Below are 17,520 nucleotides of genomic sequence, written 5' to 3' on the forward strand. Positions count from 1 at the left end.
ATTTTAATATTTTTGTTTGTTTCTGGAAACATTTCATTGATCTTTGTCAGAACACATCTAGTTCCACACAGCACAAGATGTTAAGAACCAAGGATTTGCAATCTTTTTAATAAGATCAATTATGTAATTTTATATTTTTAATTAATACATTTTTTTGACCTGAAATATATAACAAATATATGGCACAATTAAATTATTTTAGAATCTTTTTTAATGCTAAACATCTTGCAGATTAAGCAAGGGGTATATAAAATTATAGTAAAAAGGGTATGTAAACTTATGCAGACTCTATAAACAAATAAACAGCATAAACATTCAAATATAAGTCACTGTTTGCCTTACAACATGATGAGGCAATAATGAAGATTTTTAGGACATCTCAAGCTGTACCTGCAGTGGCCATAACTCTCCCCACATTAAAACACACATGACAAACAGTATAAATGTGAACATCTCAGCTCTGTTTGGAAAGAAGTATACACTTTATATAAAGCTGTAAATGTGGAAGCACATAAACACAAACTTGCTAAGCCTGAAGCAATCGATGGTAATAAAAAACTCTCTTCTAGAGTCGACCTCAGATTTATATAGCCCATTCGTCCACCCCCCTCTCCTCTCTCTGGTCTCTCTCTGTGTCTGTCTTGCCCTCTCTTTCTCAGTCTCGCTGGTTTTTTTTCACAGTCGGATCCCATTAGAGAGCTTGTTCTTGCATTGGTGTAGCCTCAGGCCAGCCAATAAATGACTTCAAATAATAAGGAACAAATGTTTTTGCACCAAGGTTTTGTTAGATGGCTTGAGGAAGTGGTAAAGATCCAGACACAAAATCCCTGAATAAGCTTTGGACTCTTATGCACATTTGTATGTTTTATATAAGTCTTATGCAATAATTCAAAGTGAGCTAAATATTCACATATTAATATGGATAGTTATAAAATAGTTTTTTTTTCTTGTAAAGCAGAAAATATGTGCTAACCAGAGTCAGAATTTGTTAACAAAGCTGCGGTGATACACATGTCCAAATCTTCCCACATTGTAAAGATTTGTTTTCACAACCAGAACATGCATTTCCAGCAGTACTTGTGTACCTAAAGTCTGTCAGAATGCTAGAAATGTTTCTTCAAATTTATATTCAAGAGCAAGTCTAGTGAAAGAGACATTCACTGGAGAGACATTGCAATGCTGAAGATTTCAAATATCCTACAGTTGGAATTTAGAAAAATAAGAAAAGTGAGTAGTCATATATTAGAATGTTATACTGGTGTTTAGTTTGCTGAAAGTCACTGGAAAGGATTGTCATAAGTTCATTATGTCATTCCACAAGCAGGATCATTAAGAGCCTGGCATTCACATTAGCTGTGGAATACTAATGTGGAAAGAGTGAAAATAATCACTTGTACGGTCAATAACGAGTCAAACAAGACCTACATCTGAACCTAAACATCACCTATTCTCCTGTGTTTCACACATTTCTGAGAAATCTGAACATGAAAACAATTGTAGTGTTATAAAGTATTTAGATGATTTTACAACTCATCCAGCATCAAATCTGAGGGAAAATGGTAAATAAAATGGCTTAAAAATTAAGCTGGTTTAAAACTTATTCCAGCCATTGCCGTGAAAAGCCAAATTTGACAAATTAAACTCCCTTCCTCTAGGTGGTGACACATTCTTATCATTAAACCACCAAAATGAACATATATTTCTTCATGAAACAACGGATGGCAGTTGCTTGTCAGGTAAGATATATTTATATATGGCAAATTTTCTCAATCCCCTCATTATTACTTTTGGACACTGCTGTATCATATCTGTATGTATGAGTAGTTACAAAGGGTCTTGCTTTTTACCCCCCCCCCCCACACACACACACTTTTCTTAATACTTCTTATTCAGCTTATGTATTACTTGAAATATAATTTACTTTGTAGGAGCACCAATCATGTAGCAAATTCACCTTATCTGTATCTTTATCTGCTATTCTATTTATTACTTGGAATCTTCATAAAAATAAATGAACATAACATTTAATAAGAAAAAATAGAATACGTGAACCTCATCAGCAAGATCTGAAATGATTTAAGCAGTAGTGTGCAGTCAGCATGTATGCTACATGCTCAGTTGAGTTCATCTCATATTTTATCATTCAGCAAATCCCATCGCTGCATAATGAAAACACACACATTTATTAGTTCGATTCATGACAAGCCAAGCAGTTGGTATCACAAAAACAACTGAAAATACAATAAATGAGGTTGAGTTGTACTCATGTCATGCAGCATGCTAACACGGAAAAGAGACTGTTTGGTTTCAACCCAGAGAACAGAAGATGCTTGAGAACCGCCATCTGGGCTCCGCCAAGAACTGTCATAAACGGCCCGGGAGATCCATGAGAGTGAACCACCCAGCCATCTTCCACTAATACAGTCTGTTTTCATCTTTTTTACACTTTGAAAGAGGTTGTCAGTGGCATAATTTTTTGTTGTTGTTGTCCTTTTTTTTTTTTTTTTTTTCAATGGTGAATACACCATTGCACAGCCTTCCATCTTTTGATGCTTGCATTTATGGACTGTGTCAGTAATGAATGAATATCTAACTGCAGTTCAGATTAGAGTTCAATTATACTCATCCTGAATGTTGCGCCGGAGATCCTGATCAGAAAATATAACAGAATAATGCTGCAGAACTGTAATTTATCAGTAGGAGATTTATCGGTAGGAGTGGTTGTAACACCTTTTGCTTTAACATCTTTAACACCTTCTAACATTAGTAAACTTTGATAGAATTTTCCCACATTTGTCTGTCACAAATTTCTCCATTGATTTGGAAAGTACAACTCACCCATATACAATATAAATGAATGCAAATATGAAAAGTGCTGCTTTTAGAACCAAGCCTTATTATTTCTTAATATCAGCCCACATCAACCTGCACCTCTAACTCCACCAACTTAATTTTAAGCACTTAAAAAAAAAAAAGTTTATTGAGAAACATTAAAAATTACTTAGAAAATAATACTTATGTACTTATTCACTGTCCTGTTTTGCTATTTTGCTGACGATCATGTATGATAGGGATTTTACGCTTGTACGCTGAAAAAATAAATCAATTAATTTACATTTTAAAAATATAAGTAAATAATACAGATAATTGGACAATAGTATTTAATTCTTTTAACTTAATAAAAATATTGAGAAATTTATTAGCAATTTCTGAGTAAAGATTGTGTGTGTGTGTGTGTGTGTGTGTGAGAGTGATTACTATGATTACTATGTAATTTATGCTGAAAATAAAAAACCTGTAAAAAGAACATTCCGTGCCTAACACCACATATGATCATATTTTATATAAATTATTTAGTTTCTTCTCTTTTTTTATTGTTTTTAGAAATGTACACTAGAGTATTTTGCCTTTCATTTTGTTATTTTAACATTTTGTCTGTGTGTATACGTCCCTGTGCACATCTATATATTAATATTGTCAATGTTTGATGAACAGGCCACTTCTGATGAACTCTGATTTATCAGGTGGCTTTCTATCGAGCCACTTGATATTTATGGCAGTGGTAAAAAAGTAAAAAGCAGATTTTGAGAATACAAGTAAATTGGTTAAATTAACATTATATAATTTAATTAAATACACTGTGCCTGAAAAAAAAAAAATAAAAAAAATAAAGGCACCTATATGTCAGTCCTTAATACAAACATTATCGCCATTTTTTTTTGTGAAGTGACATTCAGCCAAGTATGGTGACCCATACTCAGAATTCATGCTCTGCATTTAACCCATCCAAAGTACACACACACACGGAGCAGTGGGCAGCCATTTTTACGCTGCAGCACCCATGTTTGGGGTTCTGTGCCTTGCTCAAGGGCACCTCAGTTGTGGTATTCTCGGCCCAAGATTTGAACCCACAACCCTAGGGTTAGGAGTCAAACTCTCTAACCACAAGGCCACAACTTTTTATGGTGAATTTATACAAGAAATTTAATAGGCTTTTTAATTATTATTATTATTTTTTTTAATGACATTATTTAACAATGGCTGAAATCCAGTGTCCATGCTTTGGTTTCCAGTTTCTGATTTATATAAAGAAAACATATAAAACTTTCCAGGGTGGACTTTTAAGTCAAAACTTGACATCTGCAAGAATGCAGGTCATGTGGTGGTCAGCATATGCATGCAAATGTTTATGTAGAGGTGTGTGTGTGTGTGTGTGTGTGTGTGTGGTGTCTCCAGATACCCAGACAGCTTAATCAGTTTCTCCTGTCTGGATTTCCCATGCTGGCTGTCCAGTATCTTTCAGTTGTCTGCAACCTGTTTTAATGCATACACTATCAGACACTCTAGTGTGAGTCTTTTGGATACTAAGCCATTTAAGGCTGTGACCATGTCGAACGAGTGACAGCCTGTAAAAGCAACACAGCAGAGTATTCACTGGTACTGCCAGCAGAACATTGAATCCTGGTCAATCACTACTGAAAGAGCCAAGACCATTCAGAGAAGACTCACCAGCCACCTCCACATAAACCTGACATGTCACCAGGCAGTCTTGCTTCTGTTGGACTTTAACTGAAACCCAGCAACAGCTCCTGAGCCGAGACAGTTCCACCTTATTGCACAGCCTGTTTGATTTATGTTCTTTCAAACACTGTTTGGGTTTGATACATTTCTTTTCTCACACCTGACAGCTGACTGAAAGAGCGTTCCTGGAGAAACATGTGTTGGGTGGGAGGTGGCGGCTTTCTTGCACAATGATGGAATTGGATAATTAAGTTTGATTATTGAGCCCAAAGGAATTTGCATGTTTATATTGTTATTCCGAACATTAAAATTATGACAGATCAACTGTTTGCATGCTGAACACCAGCGTGGCACCCCACCGCTAAATCATTAGCAACTTGTGCCAGAACTGCTAATTAGGTTAATGAACGTACATTTGAAATGAAGTTACCTGTTTTTATTACTTCAGAGACGTTCGTGAAAATAGATCTCATAATTTCACATTTTTTCATAATTTCCCCCCCCCCTCTCTCTCTCTCTCTCTCTCTCTCTCTCTCTCTCTCTCTCTCTCTCTCTCTATATATATATATATATATATATATATATATTCATAGTCTATAAGGACTATAAGACCTTCAAACTCCAAAACTTATCAAACATTTTAGACATTCAGAAGAGGCTTTGTCAAGCCATCATTCAAATAGTACAAAATCAGCAATGTTGCATATACAGGACCTTAGATTGAATAAAAGAAATACACGTTCAAAAATACACAATTATGTGCATTGTTTATTCATCATTTAGTAGTAGTTAAAAAATGTACTGTAAAGGTACATCATCATCTTGCTCCATCTAAAGTGATTTGAATGCACATTGTATTCACAATATTTTTTTTACAAACCTTACTTGCATATATCAATGAAATTTAACATATTGCAGTTATTTTATTTGCTTTGAAATTTGGTTCATTTTAATTCTGTACTTCCTTAAATTCTAATTCAGATTTTGATATTATGTTCTCTACCTCAATTCAAATTCATTAACTGAGGTGGAATATAAAAGCATCAGTCCTCAGTTCCATTCTGGATGGAGATCAGCTCAGACTTTGAGAACATTTATTTTTTTAATCGCCTTCAAATTGTGTTTCTGATTACATTTTTTTATTTTATTTTATAATGCAGCACCTCATGTTGGATCATTACATCGTGTAAATTCTCTGTACAAATACTGGCCTTTGAAGGACTGGATTTAATTCAGCTCAGAGTAAAAATGGGCATTAGTTTATTTCTTTATTAAGTAACTGATGTATTAAATCACTATAATAACACTAATCTGAACATATCAACTTAACAATATTACTACAACATCCAAATGAAGTCATAAGGGTGCTTTTTTGTTTAAACACGCTGTGATTATTAATGCTAAAATAATAATAATAATAATGGGTTACACTTATTTTAAGGTGTCCTTGTTACAGTGTAATTATGCATATAAGTACTGAGTAATATTATTTAACTACATGTATGTACTATATGGTTAGGATTTGGCTTATGGTTACTTGCATGTAATTATGCATACTTAATTGTTATTATAATAGTAAGTACATGTAACGTGTAACGATGACACCTTAAAATGTTTAAACTAGCCTAAGGTGATTTGCTGATCTTAGCAGGTCTAAGCTGATCTCCCAAAGAAGAAGTAATTATCAATTCATGAGTGTCCCGCAAGGACAGAAAAGTCAGGGGAAAGTCAGAGGATTTATCAAAATAACTTCGTAATCACAAAAGCCTTAATAAAATGGTTCAAATAGCAAGCTTTACAAATATAATTACAAACATGGTTTAGCAGAACAGTAATGAACCAGTTTTTTTTTTGGATAACTGAAGCGGTTATTTGATTAAAAATGGAATTTTCCTCGGTTCCACTGATTCAGAAAGGATGATACTCACAAAACATCTCTTTTGATTACTCTCTCTATTGGCCATGCATTATATTCATTAATAAAAATGTCTAGCTCTGTCTACCTCTGTCTCTCTAACCAAGAAGCTGATTGGTTTTCCTACTGATTCATTGTTTCTCATCTGGGAAAAGGGAGAGCTGTGAGGTACAAGATGATGTTCAGAAATGCGTCAGGGTGAGAGTGAATGTGCCGTGCGTCTTCATCTTTAAACGCAGCACACGCTGACTGCCTCTGCAAAAGAACACTGCCAGGAGTAAAAAAAAATTACAGGGTGAGGGAAGAGTAGAATGTTAAATCTGAATAAGCAGGAAAAATACATCAGCGAGTCATAAAAAGATTGTGAAAGGGAGCAGTGAAGGTGACATAGGATAAAAAAAGGGACAAAAAGAGAGACAGAGATGGAGTGGATGCGTACGCAAGGGAGACGAGAAAATAAAGAGGGAACCTGAGAATGTAACAAAAGTGACAGGATGAGTAAGGGAAGAGTCACAAAGAGAGTGATGGAGCAACAGAAAATGAGGCTAAATTAAAGCAGGCCGGTAGAGAGATGAAGATGGAGTGAGGAGAGAAAAAACAGCTTTGAGGAGACAGACTTATTGGCATGAAAATGAACATATTAAAGGGGTCATATGATGCAATTTCAATTTTTTCTTTCTCTTTGGAGTGTTACAAGCTCTTGGTGCATGAAGAACTTCTGTAAAGTTGCAAAGAATAATGTCTCAAATTCAAAAATATATACTTTATCAAAGTTAAAACTCTGCCACGCCTCCCTAGAATGACTCATTCAAACACCCCTCCCCCCACACGTCTACGTCTCTATGTAGAAATATTTGTGTAATGCCGCCCAGATGTTAATGCAAAAAAAGTAACCCAGTTAGTGTTGAAGCAGTCATGTCAGGGAGATGATGTGTGTATCTAGGCGAAAGCAAAAGCACTTTATTTGGCTTTCAGAAAGTAGATGCATTTAGGAATCTTCAAGATTACTTACAACAGAACAGCAACGGATTTTATGAACCTAGGAGAGGAGGTTATTCTGACTTTACTATGACAATCTGGCACTTCTGAATCAGCTACTGTAAGTATGTTTTGTTATTAGTTTAAGTATTTGCTGTTGACTGTTCAAATGCATAGTTTTGCATGTGCAAAATTCATGCGTGCACACACACACACAATGAAGTGGACATATTAAATTCATGCTCTGCATTTAACCCATCCAAAGTGCACACACACAGCAGTGAACACACACACACACACACACACACTGTGAACACACACCTGGAGCAGTGGGCAGCCATTTATGCTGCTGTGCCCGGTGAGCAGTTGGGGATTCGGGACCTTGCTCAAGGGCACATCAGTCGTGGTATTGCTGGTCCGATCAATACCGAACATACAACCTTAGGAGTCAAACTCTCAGGTCCGACAGAATGCAACAGTGTAGATGTTTAATGAAGTAACAGTGATAGATGTAACATTGTAAATGTGTAGAACAGAAGCAACAACCGACAACTGAAGGTAGGAACAGAGGAACTTACGTACATAGCAAATGAAGGTAATTAACTACACACAGCTGAACTAAAAGAACTAATCATATCAGTAACCATAGACTGTGGAACACAGGAACACAGGAACTAAATAATACCAACTACAAATCCATGAAACAGAAACTAACGGAACATATTTATGACAAAGTGTTTATGAGTTGTGGAATCATTCACTCATCTGATTCGTTCAAACACAGACTCATAAAGAAATGGAAAAAAAAAACTGACTGCATTACTGAAACATTCAAACAATAGATTTGTTCAAAACATATTAATTCAGGAACAAAAGTTGCTGTAAGTGAATCATGAAATTATTCAGTCAAGCGACACATTCAAAACACTCGAACAGATAGGAACTAAATTAATTCAGGAACCATGCTGTGTTTTACACACAAATACAAATTAGTTGAATCTGCATTGAGTTTGTTTGCTAAATATTTTGTGTATAAAATACGTAAATCACACAATCAACTACTGGTCAAAATTACTTTTTCAACTACTTTAAGTACTACTAAACACACTGCATATTTAATTAATTATATGTTGCAATAATATAAAATATGCTTGATAAATTCATCTTGGTGTTGGTATACCACTGAAACCTTGTTCTATTAGGAAGTCAAATTAAAGGAAAAAGCAATTGCAAGAGCACTGAAATGGTTGTGCCATGTGGAAATGAGGGATAGAAGCTTCTTATTTTTATCTGTGCAACCCTCTAATTAACAGATCCTTGTTTTAAACCTCACAAACCTGAGCACTGCCCTTGGAGGAGAACCCACTCTAATAGCCTATTAGTTGGGTTCCTCGTCTGTTTCCTTGTTGTCGGCGAAAATGTATGAGCAAAATCAATTCTCTTACAAACATCCCGCAACCCTCTCTGTGCCTTTCTCTTGCTCTCTTTTTCTCATTTCCTTTCTCCCTCACCTTCATTCGCTCGCTCTCGGTTTGCCAAACACGTACGCCAACAACAGCCACTGTCAATAAAACATAATGCCTCTGTATTCTTCGTTGATGGCCTGAACTTTGCTTTAAAAATGGATCCATTAAGAGAGAATGCTATCTCTCTTGTCCTTTGAAGTGATTCTGCATATTCATTATGGAAACGCCATGAGCACTAACAGTGCCAAGTTAAACGTGACCCTAGGCCAATTACGCCTGTCCCACAAATACAATTACCGATACTGTCATTCAGACCGAATCCCTATTATTACCAGGCCAAGCGCTAACAGTGCGTGCAGGCACAGGGACCGGTAGAGGCTATACTACCGCAATATTAAGAGCTGTGAAACAGTAAGTCGTTATCCGCGCTGAGCTCGCTGAGAATATCTGAGCTTTCTGAGAGATCTCTAGCAAAGACAACAGAGCGAAGCAGCATCCTAATTTAGCATCATTTCCTTGCGGTGGCTTTGTGGCAGCAGGGGAGCCTGTCACAGGCAGCCCGGTGTGACAGGTGAATATTGGGCTGAGCTTCCAGCTGTCTGCCTTTATTCTGTTACCTCAGGAGACAAAAGCCATCATAACACGTGTGCAGCAAAGTGCCCGCCCAATCAGAACCACACTCGGAGAGGAGAGATGAGCAATGGTCTGCAGTCTGAGCAAAGGCTTTCTCTCTTCGCCTGTTTCCTCGCTGGTCAAACTTCTTTTTCAGATGTGTGCTTGCATCAGTTAGTGATGCATGAGTAGAGCAGAGGACAGACGGGTTACAGTGGCCACAGCAGAGGAGGTTTGTTAGAAGGCTGTGATGAGGGAGAGACAGAATAAATCAGACCTTAGTGGGCGAATGCACAGCCAGATGCAGTCACCTCACTGAAAACAGGCTGTTTAATGGCTGTAGGTCTAGTCATCTGCACTGTACAGTGCTTTAACCAATCATTTCAGAAACAGAAGCGAGCAATTCAAGTGCAGCTGTGGCAAGAAAAAACGTATAGGAGAAGGAATTATAAAATTGAAAGATATTAAAAACTACCATTCAAAAGTTTCAGGTACAATTTTCTTTTTAAAGAAATGAATGCTTTTATTATTAATGCAGATTAAATTGATCATTAAATTGACATTGTTACAAAAGTCTGCACCATTTCATGACTGAACTATACAGTATATATATATATATATATATATATATATATATATATATATATATATATATATATATATATATATATATATATATATATATATATATATATATATATATATATATATATATATATATTTTTTTTTTTATTAATGCTTTTATTCAACAATACATTAATATTATTCAAAAATAACAATAAAATTATATTTATATTGTTACAACGACCTCTATTTCAAATAAATGCTCTTCTATTAATCAAAGAATTCTAAACAAAATGCTATTTTATATTATGATGTTTTAAATATATATTTTACAATATTACTGTTTTGATCAAATATATGCAGTCTTTGCATAAGATACTTATAAATTAACTGTACAAATGTATTGAAATAATTTACAGACCAGTAGTATGTTTAAATTATGTATAATGATATTTAGCAATTATACATGTCTAATGTCTAATTTCTGACATATGCATATCTTTCATGCAAACTTTGTGAGTTTTAGAAGTTTGCTCACCACAATTTTATTTTGTGTGCTAAGAAGACAAAACAGGCGAGATATTATTCTTTTTGGCCTGAGAGTAACGATGCTTGACACCATAAAGGCTTTCTTTTGACTGACTCAGCTTTGAGCATGGTATCAATATTTAAACCAGACGGAGCAGTTGCAAGCACTTTTAAGAAAAGGAAAAAAATAAATAAATAGCTGAAACAGACATTGATTTTCTCAGTTTAGAAAAAAAAAAAAATTGGTACTTGCATGTTCTGATTACATCAAAGGTGGTGCTTGGACTGAAAAGTTTGAGTCAATACAATTGAATCTTAAACCTCTAATTTAAGATTCAATTGTATGTTAGAGTCTATAAAAGGATGCAGTTCATGGTCAGTGATGTCACTCGCTGTCTGACACATATAGTCTGTAGCTGGAATCACACAGATAAGGTGTAAGTGTGAAATAGGAAGCTGGACTGGCTGAAACTAGTAATATTTGCTCTTAGATGAGTTACAGTACATGTAAACGCAAAGTGCAATATTAAACAGCCAGTACAGTGATGCATTAGATCTATTTAAATTAACCTACAGTATATCTTTAATCACTTATTCCATATTTACTGTAATCAGGACAGTTAAAAATTACTAGCCTTAAAGGGCAATATATCACTAAACAAAATGAGTGTGCTACAGAACACAGCTGGCAGTTTCTCAGAGTCCTGCTGGAGCGTCAGTGTCATGTTATGTTCAGGCCTGTTCTCAAGGCTGTGTGTGCGTAAAATTCCCGTAGACGACAACAGACATAAATCAGTTTAGGAGGAAATGTTATTCAGCATCACTAATCCGATAGTTTGTCCTGGTAATGCGATTGTTCTGCCGTTTCATTTGATCAGCTGCAACAGATTTAAAATCCCTCGCTCATCCTCAACCAGTATGTTTCATCATTTGTCTCTTGCATTTATATGTACAGTATGGGGGACAGGCATATTGACTGTATGACAGATATATCTTGCAGGTTAAATGGTTTACATCTGTGCATTTTGTGTTGCTTTTTGTAATCACAGTGGGATTATGGGGGCGTGTGATTTTTAACCATCTGGCTGTGCCTTTAAAATGAATGAATGCAAGAAGCACTACATTTATTTTGACATAATAATGTCCATCCTGCTGGAATGACATTATCATCAGTCTTACAATGATGCTATTAGATCAAAAGCTTGAATCTAAAATATTTATAATCATCTTTATAAATTTAATATTTTAATTTTTAGAGACATTTAATGACTTCACAAGGTGCCAAGCAGCTCTACCCCAGCCTGAGCTTGTTAATATTTATAGGTATATGCACAAATTGACAGAACAAGAATACATCAATGTGTGAAATATAAGTGTATATATTTATTACATAAAGTGCATGTAGTGCATTTATATATTAAACTTCTCTTCTTTAGAGTATATATTTTTTCTAGGTGACTACTGAGCCATTGCCATTCAATGGCTTTTCTGAGGTAAATGTAGCTAAAGTTACATGGTAGAGGTACAATTTTGAGGGATCTGTACTTTACTTGAGTATCATTTTTGGGGAGTACTCATGACTTTACTCAAGTACATTTGAGAGGCAAATATTGTACTCTTTTCTCCGCTACATTTCTATCCATAACCGTAAGTACCCGTTACTTCTTCTGCCCCGTCCACACAGAGACAGAGCTTCCCCATAGACTGTATAAAAATATGGACGTAGTGTCCGTGACGTCACCCGTAGACTCCTGAAGAGTGTTTTTGAAGCTCAAAGTGAGCGGGCTGTCGCCATCTTGGCAGCGTGTCACTGTGAGACGCTCCCGGACAATCAAAAAATGGGCAAAAGGGCGGGAGCTGGTTGCTGAAGCCACGCCCATCTATTTTGACAGCGATGACAGCAGCGTCAATCCACCTGTCAGTCAAGTGGCCACGCCCTGAATTATGCAGAACTTTAAGGCTTTATATAATTAAGATAAAAAAAATCACCCCCTCACAGTTGTCATTAAGGGCAAAATTAGCTATATAGACCAAAATCATTTTTGCACCAGGCTATAAACATGTTGTTTTCTGCTGTAAAGTTGGGCACTTTAACATGGGGAGTCAATGGGACTGACTCCCTTTTGCAGCCAACCTCAAGAGGCCAGTCGATAAATTACAGTTTTAGTCACTTCCTTATTGGCTTCACGAGAGAGAGCGGGAGCTGACCTCGAGCTTACCCCAATCCGATCTTTTTTTCCTTCGTCCACACGAAACCACAAAACGATGTAGTATACATGCCAGACCAGCATGTGGCGCTGTAATTCTGCCACAGAGATACACTTAAAATGGAGAAGACATGGAAAAATATATGCATATGAAAGGAGAATGTATGTGTGTGTAAGAGTAGAAATGTATGAATGTGTAAGTACGTGAAAGCACGAATATATGTATGTGAAAGGAGAATGTAAGTGTGTGAAAGCAAAAATATATGTATTTGAAAGAAGAATGTAAGTGTGTAAATGCAAGAATATATGTATGTGAATGGAGAATGTAAGTGTGTGAAAGCAAGAATATATGTATGTGAATGGAGAATGTAAGTGTGTGAAAGCAAGAATATATTGTGACGAGTCAGCTGCCTCCTCCCTGATTGTCACCGGCACCCCGTCCTAAATCGCCGCCCTTCACCAGGCTCCCGACTGGAGTGGGTGTGTGAGAGGAGGGGCGCTGGACGAGTCAGGGCTGGCGGCGTGTGATGGGGCACACCTGAAGGAAGTGGAGCCTCATTACCGCCGCTGTTTAAAAGCCCAACGCGCCTCTCCTCAGGAGACCGGTCTCTTCCCCGTGCATGCACACTGGTGTCCTCGTGGGTCCAGGAAGGGTGCGTTGAGGGACTCCCGCGCCACCAAGACGTGAGCTGCCGGACCCGCGATCCGGATGGGAACCGCACCCGTATACACGGCCGACGGGCCAGGATGCCGGGCCGTCCATCCCCTACCAGCGCCGCGGCCAACGAGAGAGACGCGGCCGCTAGGAGAAGCCGCCGCCCCTCGCGCCCCGGACCAAGGAGGGGAGCGCGTGCGGCCGCCGGACTCCGCCCCTTTCCTGGACCCTTCCTTGATGAACACTGCCCGACCCACACGAACCCCGCAGCACAACGAGGACACCAGATTCCCTGTTATTTTGGACACTTTCCCCCTTTTGGCCACTTTTATTCCCTTTGTTTTATGATTTCTGTTAATAAAAGCCTCTCCGAGGCCTGACGCCACGCCCACTGTGTCTGTCTTGTGCTCCTCCCGTGACACTGGTGGAGAATGCGGGCAGGCGGAGCCTAGACAGCGCAGTTGGGAAACGTCTGGTGACGTCACCCCCCTCTCGCTTGCAAACGTTCGTGAGAACCCAGACTGGGACGGAGGAAAACTGGGGACAGCCTCCCAGCCACACAAGGGGTAAGTGACTTTTCCATTGTCATTTTACCCTGTGGTTGGTTGAGGCTGTCACTAAAACCCGGTTTCTCTGTCCCTGTTCTGGTGCGCTGCGAGAGGGAGGACCGCCCGGAGAGGAAGCCCCGCCCACTCCGACCGTTTGGAGCCTGGTTGAGGATGGTAGCACTCCCGTGTGGGTGGCGCCCTGGGGACGGGGATGTCGCTTGGGAGGGGGAATGTGACGAGTCAGCTGCCTCCTCCCTGATTGTCACCGGCACCCCGTCCTAAATCGCCGCCCTTCACCAGGCTCCCGACTGGAGTGGGTGTGTGAGAGGAGGGGCGCTGGACGAGTCAGGGCTGGCGGCGTGTGATGGGGCACACCTGAAGGAAGTGGAGCCTCATTACCGCCGCTGTTTAAAAGCCCAACGCGCCTCTCCTCAGGAGACCGGTCTCTTCCCCGTGCATGCACACTGGTGTCCTCGTGGGTCCAGGAAGGGTGCGTTGAGGGACTCCCGCGCCACCAAGACGTGAGCTGCCGGACCCGCGATCCGGATGGGAACCGCACCCGTATACACGGCCGACGGGCCAGGATGCCGGGCCGTCCATCCCCTACCAGCGCCGCGGCCAACGAGAGAGACGCGGCCGCTAGGAGAAGCCGCCGCCCCTCGCGCCCCGGACCAAGGAGGGGAGCGCGTGCGGCCGCCGGACTCCGCCCCTTTCCTGGACCCTTCCTTGATGAACACTGCCCGACCCACACGAACCCCGCAGCACAACGAGGACACCAGATTCCCTGTTATTTTGGACACTTTCCCCCTTTTGGCCACTTTTATTCCCTTTGTTTTATGATTTCTGTTAATAAAAGCCTCTCCGAGGCCTGACGCCACGCCCACTGTGTCTGTCTTGTGCTCCTCCCGTGACAATATGTATGTGAATGGAGAATGTAAGTGTGTGAAAGCAAGAATATATGTATGTGAATGGAGAATGTAAGTGTGTGAAAGCAAGAATATATGTATGTGAATGGAGAATGTATGTGTGTGAAAGCAAGAATACATGTATGTGAATGGAGAATGTAAGTGTGTGAAAGCAAGAATATATGTATGTGAATGGAGAATGTAAGTGTGTGAAAGCAAGAATATATGTATGTGAATGGAGAATGTATGTGTGTGAAAGCAAGAATACATGTATGTGAATGGAGAATGTAAGTGTGTGAAAGCAAGAATATATGTATGTGAATGGAGAATGTAAGTGTGTGAAAGCAAGAATATATGTATGTGAATGGAGAATGTAAGTGTGTGAAAGCAAGAATACATGTATGTGAATGGAGAATGTAAGTGTGTGAAAGCAAGAATACATGTATGTGAATGGAGAATGTAAGTGTGTGAAAGCAAGAATATATGTATGTGAATGGAGAATGTAAGTGTATGAAAGCAAGAATATATGTATGTGAATGGAGAATGTAACTGTGTGAAAGCAAGAATATATGTATGTGAATGGAGAATGTAAGTGTGTGAAAGCAAGAATATATGTATGTGAATGGAGAATGTAAGTGTGTGAAAGCAAGAATATATGTGTGTGAATGGAGAATGTAAGTGTGTGAAAGCAAGAATATATGTATGTGAATGGAGAATGTAAGTGTGTGAAAGCAAGAATATATGTATGTGAATGGAGAATGTAAGTGTGTGAAAGCAAGAATATATGTATGTGAATGGAGAATGTAACTGTGTGAAAGCAAGAATATATGTATGTGAACGGAGAATTTATGTGTGTGAGGGCGCAAGAATGAATTAAGTCTTGTACGGCCCCTCATAACTATGCATTGTTTTCCAACAAAAGCACCTGATGGAGTTTGAACTTCACATTAAACTGCTTCTGTTTCACACAAATGCCGGCACAGATGTGCATGTTCAGCTAGAATTGCCTTCATGCATCTTTGGATGGGGAGCTGCGAGGAAAGTAAAAAAAAATGTCATGCACATCGGAACACCAGGTGCTGTCTATGGAGGTGGTGCTGAATTGGTTGATATCAATGACTCGAAAATCGATTATTCATTCTATGCACAGGTTGCTTCACTGCATTATGTGAGAAAGTGTTGATTTTAAATAAAGTCACAGAACTCTTTCCTGTTAGAATGTGACAAACTTGCGTGAAACTTTTACTTTCACTTTGCAACATACATCATGTCAGGGAAGAAGACCAAGAGAGAAAAATATACGCCCAGAGTACCTCCCAGTCATCACCAATTATAAAAAACTACATGACACACTGCTTAATAATTTAACAGCTTTTAACAGAACAGAGAAAAATTTTTTTGGAAGTGCTTTCCAACAAGAAGCACTTCAGAAATAGTTTAAATTGTATTTATCAGGACTCATAGGATCTTAAAAAATAATAATCCAAATTGCAAACTGTATGTAATGTATGCCATTTTAAAATGAGTGTGAAATGTAGCCTCTTTCACTAACTGGCAGTATGCCTTCATTGGGCTTTGAATGAGTCGTTTATATTACCATTATATATTTCCTCATTTACTCCACAACCAGGGTTGATTGCCCAGCAGCAGCATCACATATTGGGATCTACAACGTCTTCACACACAACTTAATGGAACGTCATAGAGAAGTGTGACATAATATACCTCTTTAAAATGGAACATATATGCTCTCTATGAACTGGAATCATGGCAGACTATCCAGTGATGTCCACTTTGCAGGGCACTTACAGTCTAATAGAACATCTTCTGAAGTGATAAGTGATACAAAATGTGCAGAGTTGTAGTACGCGAGGACTATAACTGAGAACCACTGGATTAAATATTGATTAAATGATGACAGAATTTTCATTCATTTTAGCATTTAAAAGTTAGGCTTGGGTGAGGTGAAAGAACCCTTTTAAATGAGTTGAATGTGATGCAGAAATCAAACTGAACAGAATTATATTGTTAATAAATGTAATAGCATTTAATTATTAACTATATTAATTCAATATCCCATGGACCCAAAAGGATTCAGAAACATTTGAATGTTACAAAAATTCATATATATTATGCATGTGTTTCAGATGCCTCCAATACAATAATCAATGTGAGTTTATCCGTTTCTAAAAACAGTTACCAGAAACAGAGTTTCTGGAAAACTGTAGGTGTCTGTGCAAATTATTGCTGGAGAACCATGAGTTGATCCTGGGGGGTATATTGCTCCTGGTTCTCATTGATTTGACTGCTGATAAGCTTGAATAATTGCCTCTCATTTTCATAACGCAAGTTCACCCGAGTTCAGTCCAACAGTGGTGATTGCAGGTACAGCATCATAACTGTGTTGAATATGAATATTGATTTACAGCAGTTTGTTTGGAAATAAAGAGATTTAATATGGCCTTTATAGAAAAGGTTAATGCAGAACTCCACTGAGCACATACAAACAACCCTCTACAGAAAATTCACGCCACACAATGAAGCTAAATGGATTCAGTATGTTTACCTATACCAGGCACTCATTAGCATTTACTCAGTTTGCTTATTGTGTTCAATTTGAT

Source organism: Carassius gibelio, chromosome A16 (assembly GCF_023724105.1).
Source record: "Carassius gibelio isolate Cgi1373 ecotype wild population from Czech Republic chromosome A16, carGib1.2-hapl.c, whole genome shotgun sequence".
Lineage (NCBI taxonomy): Eukaryota > Metazoa > Chordata > Actinopteri > Cypriniformes > Cyprinidae > Carassius > Carassius gibelio.